The sequence below is a fragment of the Rattus norvegicus genome, chromosome 20 (assembly GCF_036323735.1).
Source record: "Rattus norvegicus strain BN/NHsdMcwi chromosome 20, GRCr8, whole genome shotgun sequence".
Classification (NCBI taxonomy): domain Eukaryota; kingdom Metazoa; phylum Chordata; class Mammalia; order Rodentia; family Muridae; genus Rattus; species Rattus norvegicus.
Genome location: NC_086038.1, coordinates 43,552,439 through 43,568,814, shown reverse-complemented (window position 1 = coordinate 43,568,814; position 16,376 = coordinate 43,552,439). Strand labels below are relative to the sequence as shown.

Sequence of the window (16,376 nt, the reverse complement as noted above, 5' to 3'; positions counted from 1 at the left end):
AACTGAAACTAAGCAATTATTTCTCATAATTAGGGGTTGGCTAAATAAGAAAAAGAGATCAGTCATTAACTACTTGATTTCCCTCGATTTGCTTCTATTTGCATAGTCAATTGGAATGTTTTGATTAGGACATTTTGTGACTGTTGTCAAATGAGAAAATGCATTTTAGTGTGCTCTTCAAAAGTTTCATACATGTGTAAAATCAGTGATCATGTTTGCCCTGTTCTTTCTTATCCCCTTTCCGTTTCCAGTGACTCCTTCTTCTTCACAATTAGGTCATCTCCTCCTTTCATAGCTCTCTCTCTCTCTCTCTCTCTCTCTCTCTCTCTCTCTCTCTCTCTCTCTCTCTCTTTGTGCAACTATTCTGCAAGGATCTGTAGCTGTATGTTCTGACTACAATGGCCATGGCATTCCCAGAAGACAGTGTTTCATAGCATTGTCCCTGTCCCCTGGCTCTTACCCTCTGGCCTCTTCTTCCCTTATGTTCCTTGGGCTTTACAGGGGGAGGAGGGCTATATACTTGTATAATTTATGGTTGAGCACTCAAAAGTCAGTTTTCTCAGCCCCTTGATTAGTTATTGCAAAATGAAGCTGTTTTGACTAAGGTTGAGAGCAGAACTATTTTAAGGGCAAAACCATGAATATTTGGGAAGCAGACCAGCTACATTTCTATGTAATATAATATCTATAACCACTATACAACTAGAACCTGTGAGCGTATCAACTATAGGCTTCAGTATGTATTCTTGCCCATAGAGCAAGGTTGAATGTAATCAGAAAATGGTTGGGTATTCCCCCCTTCACAAAACAGTCCTATCAGTGCAGTACTGGCTATATCTTGCCTGGCAGATCCATAATGTTGCATGCAGGCTCGTATACATGATATATGCATGGTAACCACAGACAAATTTGGGTTATTCTTTGATAATCCAATACCTTTGATAGCTTTTCTCCCCGAGCAATTTGCATACCACCATCTACCATTATGAATGGCAGCCAGTGAGGAGGAATCTTCCAGCTCATTTCCAGCTTGGTTTATCTATGTCTTGATCCAAAGAGTAGAGATCTGAAGAGTGTCTTTAACTATAGGATGCTATCATCTAGTTCTGGTGTGGGGCCAAGAACAGGAGCGATATCGTTTTGGGAACCCCTGGGGGCTATCCGATCATAGGGAGATACCGTGTGTGGCATTGGCATTTTCATTTAGAAACTTGTGACTGCTGGGCACCTTTAATCCCAGCACTTAGGAGGCAGAGGCAGGTGGAATAGCTGTGAGTCTGTGGCCAGCTTGGTCTACCTGGTAAGTTCCAAGCTAGCTTGTGCTATGAGTGAGGTTTTGTCTTAAAAAACAACAACAACAACACAAAACAAAATCCTTTGAATTTGGGGGATATTATTATCCATCAATTCAAACTTCTGTTCACACAATTTTTTTAATGTACAATTTTTTCTCCATTTTTATTAAATTGGGCATTTCTTATTTACATTACAATTGTTATTCCCTTTCCCGGTTTCCAGACCAACATCCCCCTAACCTCTCCACCCCCTTCTATATGGGTGTTCCCCTCCCCATCCTCCCCCCATTACCGCCCTCCCCCCAACAATCACGTTCACTGGGGGTTCAGTCTTAGCAGGACCCAGGGCTTCCCCTTCCACTGGTGCCCTTACTAGGCTATTCACTGCTACCTATGAGGTCAGAGTCCAGGGTCAGTCCATGTATAGTCTTTAGTTAGTGGCTTAGTCCCTGGAAGCTCTGGTTGCTTGGCATTGTTGTACATATGGGGTCTCGAGCCCCTTCAAGCTCTTTCAGTCCTTTCTAAGATTCCTTCAACGGGGGTCCCGTTCTCAGTTCAGTGGTTTGCTGCTGGCATTCGCCTATATATTTGCCGTATTCTGTCTGTATTCACACGATTTTTAAAAAGCATATTTTTAATTTATCATAAGAGTAGTTCTTTATTTTCTATATGGATTTTTATATATCCTTGGGTTTTTGTCTCTCCAGCCTATTCTCTCACCCTAGACATCCTGGTGTAAACTTTCCAACCCTTACATTGTATTTCTTCCATCTACGTTTATATAACACCTTAGCCCTGCTTTCCCTTGGATCCTTTATTTATTCCCAGAGCCTACAGATACCATACTTAAGCACAGAAAGTTAGCAAAACTAGAATCTACATGTAAGAGGGAAATACAGCAGTTGACTTCTTTGCCTGGGTATCCTCACTCAGTGTAATAAAATACGAGCGACACGTATTCTAATTCTTAAATTTATGAACAGTATGATCCTGAATGAGATAACTCAGGCACCAGAATCCAATCTCAATTCATGTAAAGTCAGTACTTAAAGAAAAAGTATCTCATACAACAGAATTGCCAATGCCTATAAAACACTTGCTGACTCATACCACAAATCAGTTTTTAGCGAAATATTTACCTCAAGGGTATGATATACAATCCTGTATGAAACAGCTATGGGGAAACAAACAACATGGGATTGTAGACAGCCTGAAAGCATAAATTGTGAACAGATTTATGGGTGTTTTATCTGCAAATCTTGTGTCACTTGAGCATAGTGTTCAGGACGACTTTCCCTTAATTTAATGGGTGACATCCCTGCACAGTGCAGTAGAGGAGACTTTTAGGAGCAGAGACATGACACCAGAAAGTTACTTGAAAGATAACTAGTATGTTAATTTTAATTATTCGTGTGTGTGTGTGTGTGTGTGTGTGTGTGTGTGTGTGTGTGTGTGTGTGTGTATGGCATGTGCCATGGTATGAGTATGATCAGAGAAAAGCTTGTGGAGGCCAGTTACTTCCCTATCTCCCTTGTGTGCATCCTGGGCATTGAACTCATACAATCAAGCATAATGGCAGGTTCCTTTACCTACTATTTCCCAAGCCCAATATATTTTATTCCTCAGGAAAGTTACCAAAATGTTCCTGAATCATTAATGTACTGTCTGACCCTTGTGTGATTTTTCCTATCAGGTAATGGGGAGGGAGGAATGCTACCTGCAACTCCTATGTCTCCAGTCATCAAAGGAAAAGCAGCTAGCAAACTGGCCACTGGACCTCATGAGTGCCATTGCAGCGGGAAGCATCGGCATTTTGAACCTATGAAGTGTACACTTACAGTCAAAGGATGGAGAATATCTATGAGGGCAAAGGTAGTGTCAGGATGTCAAAGGTTCTTCAATTGTTCTTACACTGGAGCCATCCAGCGTAAGGTCTGAGGTTTTCTGTAGTAGACAGTTGCCTCTCCACCAGACATTTCTTTAGCTCCACTTATAGCAGTATTTGATGCTCACCAGAAATTTACTCCTTGCCTACATAGCACAGTGGCTCAGGGGAATTGGATTCCTCCTCTTACTTTGTGGGTGGACTAAATTTGAGTTCAAAGCTGGTATTTCTCACAAGTCAGTAATTCAGAAAAAGACCCTTTGGAAATTCAGAAAATACATGTTTTGAACAACAACAAAATATAAATATAAAAACAAAGAGAGAGTCCTAATCAAGCATGAACTCAGCTTAGGTCCACTGGAAGAAGGGGGAAGTTTGAGAGGTTTCTTGGATGTAGGATAACTTCAATCTAAAGAAAGGCACTAGAAGAGGGATTTTCTTCTCTTCTGCTTCACATTCTAGATACAGCACTTGGAATACAGTTTCTTCTTCCTGGTAATGGCTCACATAGAGTAAGTTGGTAGAACAAAAAAAGCATTGAGAAGACATAGTTTAATCAAGTTTGAAAACTTTCTTCTCCCTACACTTCTCTCCTCTTAAGCCGATCTGAATAGGCATCAATATTATGTCAAAACAAACCAAAACAAAAACTCCCTTAGGAATTATGAAGCATTTCCACCTACAGTGGGAAGTTCCCATTTAAGAGTCTTCTTATGTGGGAATTGTATATAAAGACTTTGGTTTTATCTCTTGCAAAGTTTGCTAAAAAGAACTTTAAAGAACTCATACATTGCTCTTTGATGTTTTCCAAAAGTTTGATACAGGTTCATTCAAAGGAGTAAGTCTTCATAGTGTATGATGGACAGTTCATTTATTCTATTCTATTTACATGTACATCATCCTCTTAAACCTTGGGCACTCATTTGTCTCATAATCTGTAGAAAATTACAAACAAGATTTAAGAGTAGTTCCTGGCATTCAAGAATTATTATTTTAGTATATGAGTGAAATATTGAAGTAATTAAAAGAAACGTGAAAAGTTCTTTATGAAATTATGGAGCAAAATCATGAATGAGTGCCAGGAAGAGGTCTTTTATCTCTGAAGTTTTTAAGAAAAAAAAGAATCATGCTGGTTTTGCCATTGGGTCACATGCTGCAAAGCTAAGGAGGAGAACATGGCAGGACTTAGTTGTTCCCTTCTGTGTTTTTCATTTCAAAGGCGTTGTCTTGTCTCGTCATCACAAGATACATGCATTCAGATAACATTTACTGGAGCAGAACATTGCAATTATAATAATTTACTATTTACTACACAAAATTGACAAGGTTCATAACTATTCTATAGTTTAAAATGTTCTTGAGGATGTTGCAATACATCTCCCATGAATTGGGGCAAACTGTTTATTCTATAAATAAATGAACAAACAAGTAAATAAATAAATGTATGTTTATATGTTCTAGTACCATGAGAGCTAGCTGAAAGGGATGAATCTCTTAAGTCAATACCAGCTTGATTCATGCATACTCTATGACTCAAACATGGCCTTACTTACTGTTAAGTTCTGGAGAATAACGAAGAGCAGTGGAGATAATCTTAACGTTTGGATGTCTATGGGACCTCACTAGCCAACAGCTCTACAAAAAGGTAATGTATTCCTGGAACTGGTCTTTTGTTTGTTAATCTGGTTGTGATATTGCTGCTTACGGAACCATATAACCTATTTAAATATATGTATATGTTTATATTTCAGGAAACTTTGGCAGACATAGTCCATATTAGTTTTTCAGAAGGTCTTTAGTGTTAATTAACCCTAATCAAGATCTCTTCTTTACACAGCTCTCCAGCCCACAATCCATTTAAAACTTTCTGTTCCATTACTCCCCTTTCTCCCTTTATGTCACTTTGCTCTCTTCCCTTTTATGAAAGTCCCACCCATGGCTTCTTTTAAATTTCCTGACCTCTATGGCTATTTCAAATGCCACACACACACACACACATATGGATATATATATATATATACACATTCAAAGTTAAGATATAAATTGGAGAACACATGTGATGTTTGTCTTTCTGGGTCTAGGTTACATACAAAGTGCTTATTCCTAGCTTAAGCTATTTGCCCGCGAATTTCATAATTTCATTTTATTACCATATCTCTGAAGAGTAGTATTTTTCTAGAAATATTTTAGATTTTCACCTGAGTTTAAGGCTCTATCTTCTATTTCTGTGAAGAATTGTTTTGAGAGTCTGGTAGGAAATACACTAGTTCTATAGGTGGCTTTGTTAGGATGGATACTTGACCATTTTCATCCTCAAAATCCCTAAACACGGAAAGTTGTTCTATGTTCTAGTCCCATCTTTATTTTTATTTTTCTGTTTTAAATATTTCATTGTTTAAGACTTCCACTTCTTAGTTGGATATATTCCAGGATTATTTGGGAGACTATTTTTAATGGAATTGCTTTTCTAGTTTCTTTTTCAGAAAGCTTGTCTTTGGTATAGATAAATCCTATTGATTTTTTGGGTGTGGATTTTGTATGTTCTACTTTGTTCAGTGTGGTATCTTGGGGGGATCTCCTGCCTATAGCACTGTATTTCCTGCAAATGAAGGTACTTTCACCTCCTCCTTTGCTATTTGTATCACTTCCTTTATTTCACCTTTGTTATTGCTCTGGCTGAGACACTTCCAGGGTCGGGTAGGGAAGGCTAGGGACTACTCTTGCCTGATGGCTTTGTCTTTGACATTGGCCTCAGTGATTCTCTCAATGGAGACAATGCGTTAACCTATGTCAACTCTGGTTTCCACTGCATACAAGGGCTGGGCATGATGTGCTATGAAGTAGACCCTGGGAACTTACAAAAATACATTCTCAGGCTGCACCCCATACCTATTGGCAAAACTCAGATTGAATAATTTGAGCAAACCCTGCAAGTGCTTCTTACACGTGCTTTGATTTGGGAATCAATAATCTATCCCAACATTGGTTGTTCTCCTACTTGTACATTTGAATGAAAATTTGTATCTCCAACAAATCTAGTTAAAAATAATGAGTAAGAAATGCTAACAACTGCCCTAATGAGGACACAGTCAATACTTTGTTCAATAAATGATAGGATATCAGTTTTAAATAATTAAAAAAGACTATATATGGACCGACCCTGGGGTCCAACTGCATAATAGCAATAAATAGCCTAGTAAGGGCACCAGTGGAAGGGGAAGCCCTTGGTTCTGTCAAGGCTGGAACCCCAGTGAACAGGATTCTTGGGGGGAGGGCAGTAATGGGGGGAGGACCGGGAGGGGAACACCCATGTGGAAGAGGAGGGGGAGGGGCTAGGGGGATGTTGGCATGGAAATCGGGAAAGGGAATAACATTTGAAATGTAAATAAGAAATACCCCATTTAATAAAGATGGGGGAAAAAAAGAATAATGAGTAAGAAATGCTAACAACTGCCCTAATGAGGACATGGTCAATACTTTGTTAAATAAATGACAGAATATCAGTTTTAAATAATTAAAAATTCTATTTTTATAAGTACTTTCCACAGAATTGCATTCATTATTTAATAAAGCTGCTGTGTTAGGTCCTCATTATAATTCTACAGGAGGATAATTCATATTACATAGGGAGTGGTGTGAAGTTATTTACTGCACAGACTTATCTGCAACTGGCAATACTTGGTGGACAGCTATAGCCAGAATCACTTGACTCTAACACATTTCTTGCCCAAGTTAATTCCTTGACCATTTAGTTCCTGCGTCTTTGGACTCTAGATCTAAAACTATGACCCAGAGTCAGGCCTAAGCCAAGCTTTCATTTTCATAAGGAAAGATGAATGTTGATAATGGAACATGATAGTTTAAGTAAATGTTAATATCTCTAGTTTCTCATAAAAATATATCAAAGTTCACAGCATGGAACTGCCTTCATTTGCTCAAATCTGGTTAAAAGGCCAACAATCCAGTCAGCTCAAAGGGCTCCTCATTCAGGTCAAGGGTAGAATTAAAGAGGTCATCATTCAAGATGATATTTCTTAGTGGAGATGTTTGCCAACCTTTATGAAGTATGGCTTCAACCAAATACTAGGGCTTGAAATCATGTCTTAATTAGAATTAGAACAAAGGATTGGGGGGGGGCATCGCTGTTTTGAGACAGGCTATATTCTGTTTAATGTAAATCAAGTGACAAGAGCAGATAAGTCTCTTAGCTTTTATTTCTGTGTTCTCCCATTAGCAAAACGTAACAACGCATTTGCTCATTGTTTCATAAATAAATTGATAACACAAATGGGTTTGTGGTGGTAAGATTACAATTGCTGTTTCAGCTTTAAGGGCTCTTTGAGAGCTGTATGTCTAGCAAAGGATCTGTTCTTAGATAATGTATAGATACGAACTAAATTCTTCAATATTTTTGTGACCGTGTTGTCTAGAGTTTCTAAGACACTGAGATATCTAAGAGCCAGGACAAGGCACCTGAATACAGCAGTCAGCTCAGGAATACTTCAGCGCTAGAAGTTTCTATTCATTTTGTGTTGGACATGAAATTGAATTGGTCTAGTCTACATGGTTCTCATTCAAGGTAATGCTGAAAATTAGCAATCAGGATCTTCTTTGGATGTGCACTATCCCCAGTGACTCAGACATCCTTGCTATGGTAGGATACTGAGGTAAATCTGTCCTGAAAGACACAAAATAAAAAAAAAACAAACAAATCAAAGATGGCATCGCTAATTTCTTAGTATTTCTTTACAAATGTTTCTTGTGTGATTGATGGGAACTGTCCTAGGGCTTTGTGCATCTGAAACATGCACTCTATTGGTTTAATTTCTTTTATTATTAGCTAGAACCCCACTATTTTTCATATTACTAGAGAATATAAAATGTTTTAAAATTAGATTTTAGTATTAGTTTAAGGGGTTTATGTGGTCATTGCAATCTCCACCTCCCCAGGTCTGGACTCTATAATTATTTTCCTTCTGCAGTAAATTATTGACTGAAGTAAACCATATTCCATTGACCTCTGTTCCTGAGATGCTAGGCAAGGGAGTGCTTACTGTGTTCAAATGTACAACTTCTTCCCAATAGCAACAGTGCCAGAGGTTGAGTATGTCAATATCCAAGAACACTTTCCATATACACAGACCAAGCTTTGCCAAAAGCCACACTATTACAACAAGTATAGCTTCATGTATGTCATCTGGTTGTGGTTCAGAAAACGTAAAATCATAGCCATGAACGATCATAATTTGCTTAAGTAATACCTAAGGGTGTAGATCTTCAAGAGATTAATCCAAAGAAAGATAATTACCAAAATGCACAGTCTTACCTGGAAGCTTAGAGAAGTTCAGATTTCACAAATATGGTAATAGGTAAGGGTAAACATCAGAGTATAGGATTAAAGTAATCTGATTATTTTAAGAGGGATTTAGTTACAAAGTTACACTGTATTTGAGTTTTTGTTTATTTATCTTTGACAGCTCTTTTACTATTTTAGTTTTAGTACATTTTTCATAGTGAAAAAAATATAACCACTAATCTCTGCCTTCTAAATAATTTTACTGATTTTTCTACCAAAGGTTATATTATATAGGTCAAAAAAGCCCTAAAAATAATTACAGTAATCATAAGATGTGCAGGTAATTTGATGTTGTATTTACTGCAGAAGTGTTATACAACTTCATTATTAGATCTGGGAGTGAAAGAGGGTCCATTTAAATCTGCACATATATGTTAATAAGGCTAGCATTATGCTGTTTGTGTTTTCTTTGGCTTTGCTGAAATTAAATTAATGCTTTTTATTAGTTTAGAAATTTCTCCTTGTATCAGGGTATATGCTGTGATTTGGAAACAAAGAAAATGAAGAGCATATTTAGTGGCTAGTGATATGCTTCCAAAAAAAGACATCCAGGCCTGGGTGTGGTATAGACCATGCCTATATGATCATCTATCCCACCCCACCACATCTCATCCCACCCTACCCCACCTTACCCTATCCCATCCCGTCCCATTTTCTTGGACAGCCAGAAGGATGCCACAAGCAGTTAAAGTCTGGAAGAACTTCCTGGAGTTTGTGGAGAAATACTGTGTCTACTGTACAAACCAATGCCTCTGGCTTTCAATTTCCTTTTGGTTTTATGACTTTTATGTGGTCAATGTACAATAATATTTTTTTTTCGGAGCTGGGGACCGAACCCAGAGCCTTGCACTTGCTAGGCAAGCACTCTACCACTGAGCTAAATCCCCAACCTCCACAATAATCTTTTAAAGTTACTAGAGGTCACATGAGAAACCTTGCAGAGATTTCAGGAGTTCTGAATGGAGGTCTGCTGTGTCTGCTTCCCCAGTGAACAGTTTAATGAGATTCCAATAAAATGTGAGAAACATTCTTTACCTTCCCATTAGTTTTGACTTTTAGGATGACAATGAGATAGGGTCTTGTGCCTGTCTCAAAATGTTTCATCAGTGAAGATTTTGTTGTCTCATCTCAAAGTTCCTGAAAGCCTCATGCTTGGTGTATACAAAATATATTTTATTTGTCCTAGGTGCATATACACATCTACAAAATCACTGTGGTTAGGACAAATCGGCAACCAATAGATTGGGAAAAGATCTTTACCAATCCTACAACAGATAGAGGCCTTATATCCAAAATATACAAAGAACTCAAGAAGTTAGACTGCAGGGAGACAAATAACCCTATTAAAAAATGGGGTTCAGAGCTAAACAAAGAATTCACAGCTGAGGAATGCCGAATGGCTGAGAAACACCTAAAGAAATGTTCAACATCTTTAGTCATAAGGGAAATGCAAATCAAAACATCCCTGAGATTTCACCTCACACCAGTGAGAATGGCTAAGATCAAAAACTCAGGTGACAGCAGATGCTGGCGAGGATGCGGAGAAAGAGGAACACTCCTCCATTGTTGGTGGGATTGCAGACTGGTACAACCATTCTGGAAATCAGTCTGGAGGTTCCTCAGAAAATTGGACATTGAACTGCCCGAGGATCCAGCTATACCTCTCTTGGGCATATACCCAAAAGATGCCCCAACATATAAAAAAGACACGTGCTCCACTATGTTCACCGCAGCCTTATTTATAATAGCCAGAAGCTGGAAAGAACCCAGATGCCCTTCAACAGAGGAATGGATACAGAAAATGTGGTATATCTACACAATGGAATATTACTCAGCTATCAAAAACAACGGCTTTATGAAATTCGTAGGCAAATGGTTGGAACTGGAAAATATCATCCTGAGTGAGCTAACCCAATCACAGAAAGACATACATGGTATGCACTCACTGATAAGTGGCTATTAGCCCAAATGCTTGAATTACTCTAGATGCCTAGAACAAATGAAACTCAAGACGGATGATCAAAATGTGAATGCTTCACTCCTTCTCTAAAAGGGGAACAAGAATACCCTTGGCAGGGAAGGGAGAGGCAAAGATTAAAACAGACACAGAAGGAACACCCATTCAGAGCCTGCCCCACATGTGGCCCATACATATACAGCCATCCAATTAGACAAGATGGATGAAGCAAAGAAGTGCAGACCGACAGGAGCTGGATGTAGATCGCTCCTGAGAGACACAGCCAGAATACAGCAAATACAGAGGCGAATGCCAGCAGCAAACCACTGAACTGAGAATAGGTCCCCTGTTGAAGGAATCAGAGAAAGAACTGGAAGAGCTTGAAGGGGCTCGAGACCCCATATGTACAACAATGCCAAGCAACCAGAGCTTCCAGGGACTAAGCCACTACCTAAAGACTATACATGGACTGACCCTGGACTCTGACCTCATAGGTAGCAATGAATATCCTAGTAAGAGCACTAGTGGAAGGGGAAGCCCTGGGTCCTGCTATGACTGAACCCCCAGTGAACTAGACTGTTGGGGGGAGGGCGGCAATGGGGGGGGAGGGTTGGGAGGGAAACACCCATAAGGAAGGGGAGGGGGGAGGGGGATGTTTGCCCGGAAACCAAAGAATTATTATTAAGTATTAAATAAATTTAAAAAAATTATCTTAAAAGTGGTTCCTTTGACTAGAAGTAACACCAATCTGTTTGAGCTACATTAGGCAATGTAAAGCTATATTTCTCCTTAACTCCCAAGGGCTAGAAATGATGTTGGATCTCAGGCAGGAAGGACTGAAACTATATGGTCATTTGCATGTTTAGATGAATGGTTCTTCTTTTGCTATTTTTTTGTTTACATTTCAAATGTTATCCCCTTTCCCTGTTTCCCCTCCAGAAACCCACTATCTCTCCCTGCTTCTATGAGGCTGCTTCCCCACCCACCCACCCAGACACTCCCACTTCCCTGCCCTGACATTCCCCTACACTGGGGCATTGAGAATTGACCTCTCTCCCACTCTCCCACTGATGCATGCCAAGGCCATCCTCTGCTACATATGTCCTTCCCTTTGTACTCTTGGGATGGTGGCTTAGTCCCTGGGAGCTCTGAGGGGTCTGGTTGGTTGATACTGTTGTTCTTCTTACAAGGTTGCAAACCCCTTCAGCTCCTTCAGTCCTTTCTCTAACTCTTCCATTGGGAACCCCATTCTCAATTCAATAATTGGCTGTGAGCATCCACCTCTGTATTTGTCAGGCTCTGGAAGAGCTTCTCAGGAGACAGCTATATCAGGCTACTGTCGGCATGCACTCTTGGCATCTGCAATATTGTCTTGGTTTGGTGACTGTTTATGGGATGGATCTCCCAGGTAGGGCTGTCTCTGGATGACCTTTCTTTCAGTCTCTGCTCAACATTTTGCCTCCATATTTCTTTCTCTGAGTATTCCTGTTTTCTCTTCTAAGAAAGATTGAAGCATCTACACTTTGATCTTCCTTCTTCTTGAGCTTCATGTAGTCTGTAAATTGTATCTTATCAATGAGTGCATACGAAGTGTGTTCTTTTGTGATTGGATTATCTTTGTTAGATGAGTGTTTCTTTCTCGAGAATCCCAGAAAGAATTTCAGGAGCACTAGGTGAGGTTGTAGAATTCATCAATCGTGTTAAACACAGTCCCAAGCATCTTTGGATTTCTCAGCCTTATCCTTGACTATAGGTAAAATACTTCAAATGTAGGCATAGGCAAGGATTTTTTCTGAAGTGATTTTAAGCAGCACAAGAAATACTCCTGAGACTTAACCAATAAAATCAATAAAATTAGACAAAAATAGAAACCTCAGTGTAGTAAGCAAAGCAATTACCATGGTAAAGAGACAGTCTATAGAATGAGAAAAAGTAATTGCCAGCTACACATCAGAAGTTATAAAATACACTAAGAACTGTGAAAATTAAGAGCCCAAATAACAAATTACCCAATCAATAAGTAGACGAATAATCATTTTCAAAAGAAGCAGCACAAATGGTCAATAAATATTTGAGAAAGCATTCAATGTCTTTAGATTTCATGAAACTAAAATTAAAACTGCTTTGATAATTTATCTCATTCTAATCATAAAGAAAAAAGGAACAAGAATAGATGTGGACAAGGCTGCAGGAAAAATAAATGCTTATTCAGTCTTGGTATGGATATAAATTTTACAGCCACTTTAAGAATAAGTATAAAGGTTTCTAAAAAAACTTAAACCAAACTACCATACCCCCAGCTGTACCAGCTTGTCAAGGGACATTAAGACAACAGATCATGGAGATACTTTTACTTATACATTTATTATTTCACTAATCATAATAATCATGGAACGGAACCAGCCTAGATGTTCAGGAAAACACTTTTCAACAGAAACTCCCAGAAGCCAGAAGATCCTGGGCAGATGTCATACAGACCCTAAGAGAACACAAATGCTAGCCCAGACTACTATATCCAGCAAAATTCTCAATCATCATAGATGGATAAACCAAGATATTCCATGACAAAATCAAAAAATTCAGCCCTACAGAGATTCTAGAAGGAAAACTCCAACACAAGGAGGAAAACTACACCAAAGGAGACACAAGAAATTAATCTTCCCACAACAAACCCAAAAGAAGACAATCTCAAAATCATAATACCACTTCCAACACCAAAAATAACAGGAACCAACCATCACTGCTCTTTAATATCTTTCAATATCAATGGACTAAATTCCCCCAATAAAGACATAGGCTAACAGACAGGATACGCAAGCAGGAACTAGCATTTTGCTGCATATAAGAAACATACCTCAGTGACAAAAACAGACAGTACCTCAGAGTAAAAGGCTGTAAAAAAGGTTTCCAAGCAAATAAATCTCAAGAAACAAGCTGGAGTAGCTGTTTTACTATCCAATAAAATAGATTTTCAAGCAAAAGTTATCAAAAGAGATGTGGAAGGACACATCATACTCATCAAAGGAAAATCCACCAAGTTGAAGCCTCAGTTCTGAACATCTGTACTCCAAATGCAAAAGCACCCACATTTATAAAAGAACCATAATAAAACTCAAAACACACATTGAATCTCACACAATAATAGTGGGAAACTTCAACACCCCACTCTGACCAATGGACAGGACATTAAAACAGAAACTAAACAGAACAGGGTGAAACTAACAGAAGTTATTAACCACATGGATTTAACAGATATCTATTAAACATTTTACCCTAAAACAAAAGAATATACCTTCTTCTCAGCACCTCATGATACCTTCTCCAAAACTGACCATATAATGTGCCACTAAACAAACCTCAACAAATACAAGAAGATTGAAATAATCTCATGCATCCTATCAGATCACCATTGACTAAGGCTGGTCTTCAATAACAATAAATATAACAGAAATCCCACATAGACATGGAAGTTGAACAATGCTCTACTCAACGATAACCTGGTCAAGGAAGAAATAAAGAAAGAAATTAAAGACTTTCTAGAATTCAATGAAAAGGAAGACAAAGTATACCTAAATTTATGGGACACAATAAAAGCAGTGCTAAAAGTAAAATTCATAACACTCAGTGCCCTTGTAAAGAAATGGAGAGATCCTACACTAGCAACTTAACAGCACACGTGAAAGTTCTAGAACAAAAAGAAGCATACGATTTTCTTTAATGAACTCCCCAACTCTGAAATGGAGCCCCCTGGTAATTACACAGTGTCACTTCCTAGGTGGAGATTTATAATCTTAAATAGTATCTAAATTCCCTCATGCATAGATTAAGAAGTAATTTGATGGATGGACAGTAAGACCAAAGGCTGATGCCATCTGGTACTGTGGCAGGAATTTGCATAAGAAACTGGAGATGTGTCAAGTGCTAGGAGAGAGAGAGAGAGAGAGAGAGAGAGAGAGAGAGAGAGAGAGAGAGAGATGCTGACAAGCAAAGATTTGCAGGTTTTGTGTACGATGGGTTATAAGGAAGATTATCAAGGGAGAAAGTGTATAGAGATATTGATCTGAAATTTCCAGTATGAGAATTCATTCGGAGGATGAGAGTGATTACAGAAAAGATATTTCAATGAATTTAGTAATTAACTTTGTGTGTGTGTGTGTGTGTGTGTTGTGTGATGTATGCATGCATGTATATCCATGTATCTGTGTATAAAGCCCTAATACATATATATCAAGAAGATAGGGAAGTTGGGTGTCTTCCCCTATTAATATCTTTCTTCCCTGGAGCCAGGGTTTCTCACTGAACTTGCAAGCTCACCATTTTGACTAGGATGACTTCAGAGCCATTAAGCTCCTGGAATCTGCCTGTCTCTACTCCACAATCCTGGGGTTACAGGCATGAGCTGTTATACCAGTCCTTTACACAATTGCTTGGAACTTGAACTCGGGATTTCATCCTTGGGCATCAAGTACACTTAATGGGCTTAATCTATGGTCACTTCTTAGATTTCAATAGGAAATTCTTTTTTAAGTTTCATAGTTATGCAAGAAAAATAAAAGAATCCATGTGGTATTTTGTGTTAAAATCCACTCATTTGCTAAAGCATTTTAATAATAATTCAAATTGACCTTAAATCAATAGCACACTTTGTAAATTTTTAAACCAACACTTAGTAGCTGCAAGAATATTATTTCTTTCAAAATAAAAGCAATTCTCTCATAAACTTAAGAAACTCTCATGAGTCTCCTGATACAGAAAGATCACAAGGGGAAGACATTTTTGCTTTAACTAATGCCTTCAATTGGCCTTTCCATAAAATTTTGGGACCAAAAGAAAGATGAGAACTGGCTGTGGTCTACTTTAACATGGAGAAACATAAACAAAGAGGAAAACATACACACATCCTTGATGTAGAATTGCTAAATCCTGCACTGAGTTTGAAGACAATTTTAAAACGAATGTGCTCTTGTAGCCCCACAGTGATTCCCAAACAGGGTGAGGATATGCTGCATTTTTCTGAGCTTGTCTTTGTTTTAGCACATGGAAAAGCATTTTCCTCTAGAATTAGTTTCAAACTCATATGTTTTGGTTTGTGGAAAATTTTGTTGATTTATTTAACAAATATGCCAGTGCCTCCTGCAAAGTACGGTATGCCTTTGGGGGCCAGGAATGTAGCCATAAATCTCACAGTCCCTGCCTGTTCTGTGGAGGAGACATATGGGAAACTGACAAACAAATGTAGTAGAGCATGCTGTCTGATGTTAGTGCTGTTAGCTCTAGTTGAAAATTATACAAGAGGTGAGCAGCATCAGGGGATAAAACCCAAGGGCTGGCTGGGGCAAGCTTTTCTGTGGGTGATATTTAGTATAAATTTGAGAGACAGAGGGACTGAGTTGGACAAATGTGGAAACAGAGAAGTATAAAGAGAAGCTTTGATTTGTGAGTCCTTCAATTTTACTTAAATTTGAGACGTTTTTACATTTATGCTTGAGGCAGAGCACATCTAGACATGGGCAGGATCTCAGACCAAGTCATGCATCAGGGAACAGACCTCAGGAAGCTTCTATACTTCCACTTACTTCTCACACATGCTCTGTCTTCTGGCATCCTGCACCTCTTACCATCCATTTCCAGTGAGGATTGGAACTGTAGTTTGAATTTGGATCTACACTGTTTGAATGCCACTCCATACTCTGTAGAGGGCTCTGGCTCTATAGAGGTTCGGTTGGGTTGCTTTGAAGTCAAGATAAAACACGAAGCTGCTCTCGCAGCTTTGCTCCCAGGTTGGGTAGACTATATTCTCAGTGAAGAGTGAGAATTGTAGAGTTATCAAGACCCAGTAGGGAAATGAATTCGAAATAACCATCAAGCACAAACTGCTATAAT

General features: G+C 38.6%; 1 long non-coding RNA gene across 3 annotated transcripts in view; it reads right to left on the bottom strand.

The window, feature by feature from the left end:
• Positions 1-7,376: 7,376 nt before the first annotated feature.
• LOC102550301 (uncharacterized) overlaps positions 7,377-16,376 on the bottom strand; it is a 173,006-nt gene continuing 164,006 nt past the window's right edge. For all 3 annotated transcript variants that reach the window (XR_010060886.1, XR_010060883.1, XR_010060885.1), the window contains one exon: positions 7,377-7,858. This is a non-coding gene — a long non-coding RNA (uncharacterized LOC102550301). The remainder of the gene's footprint in view (positions 7,859-16,376) is intronic.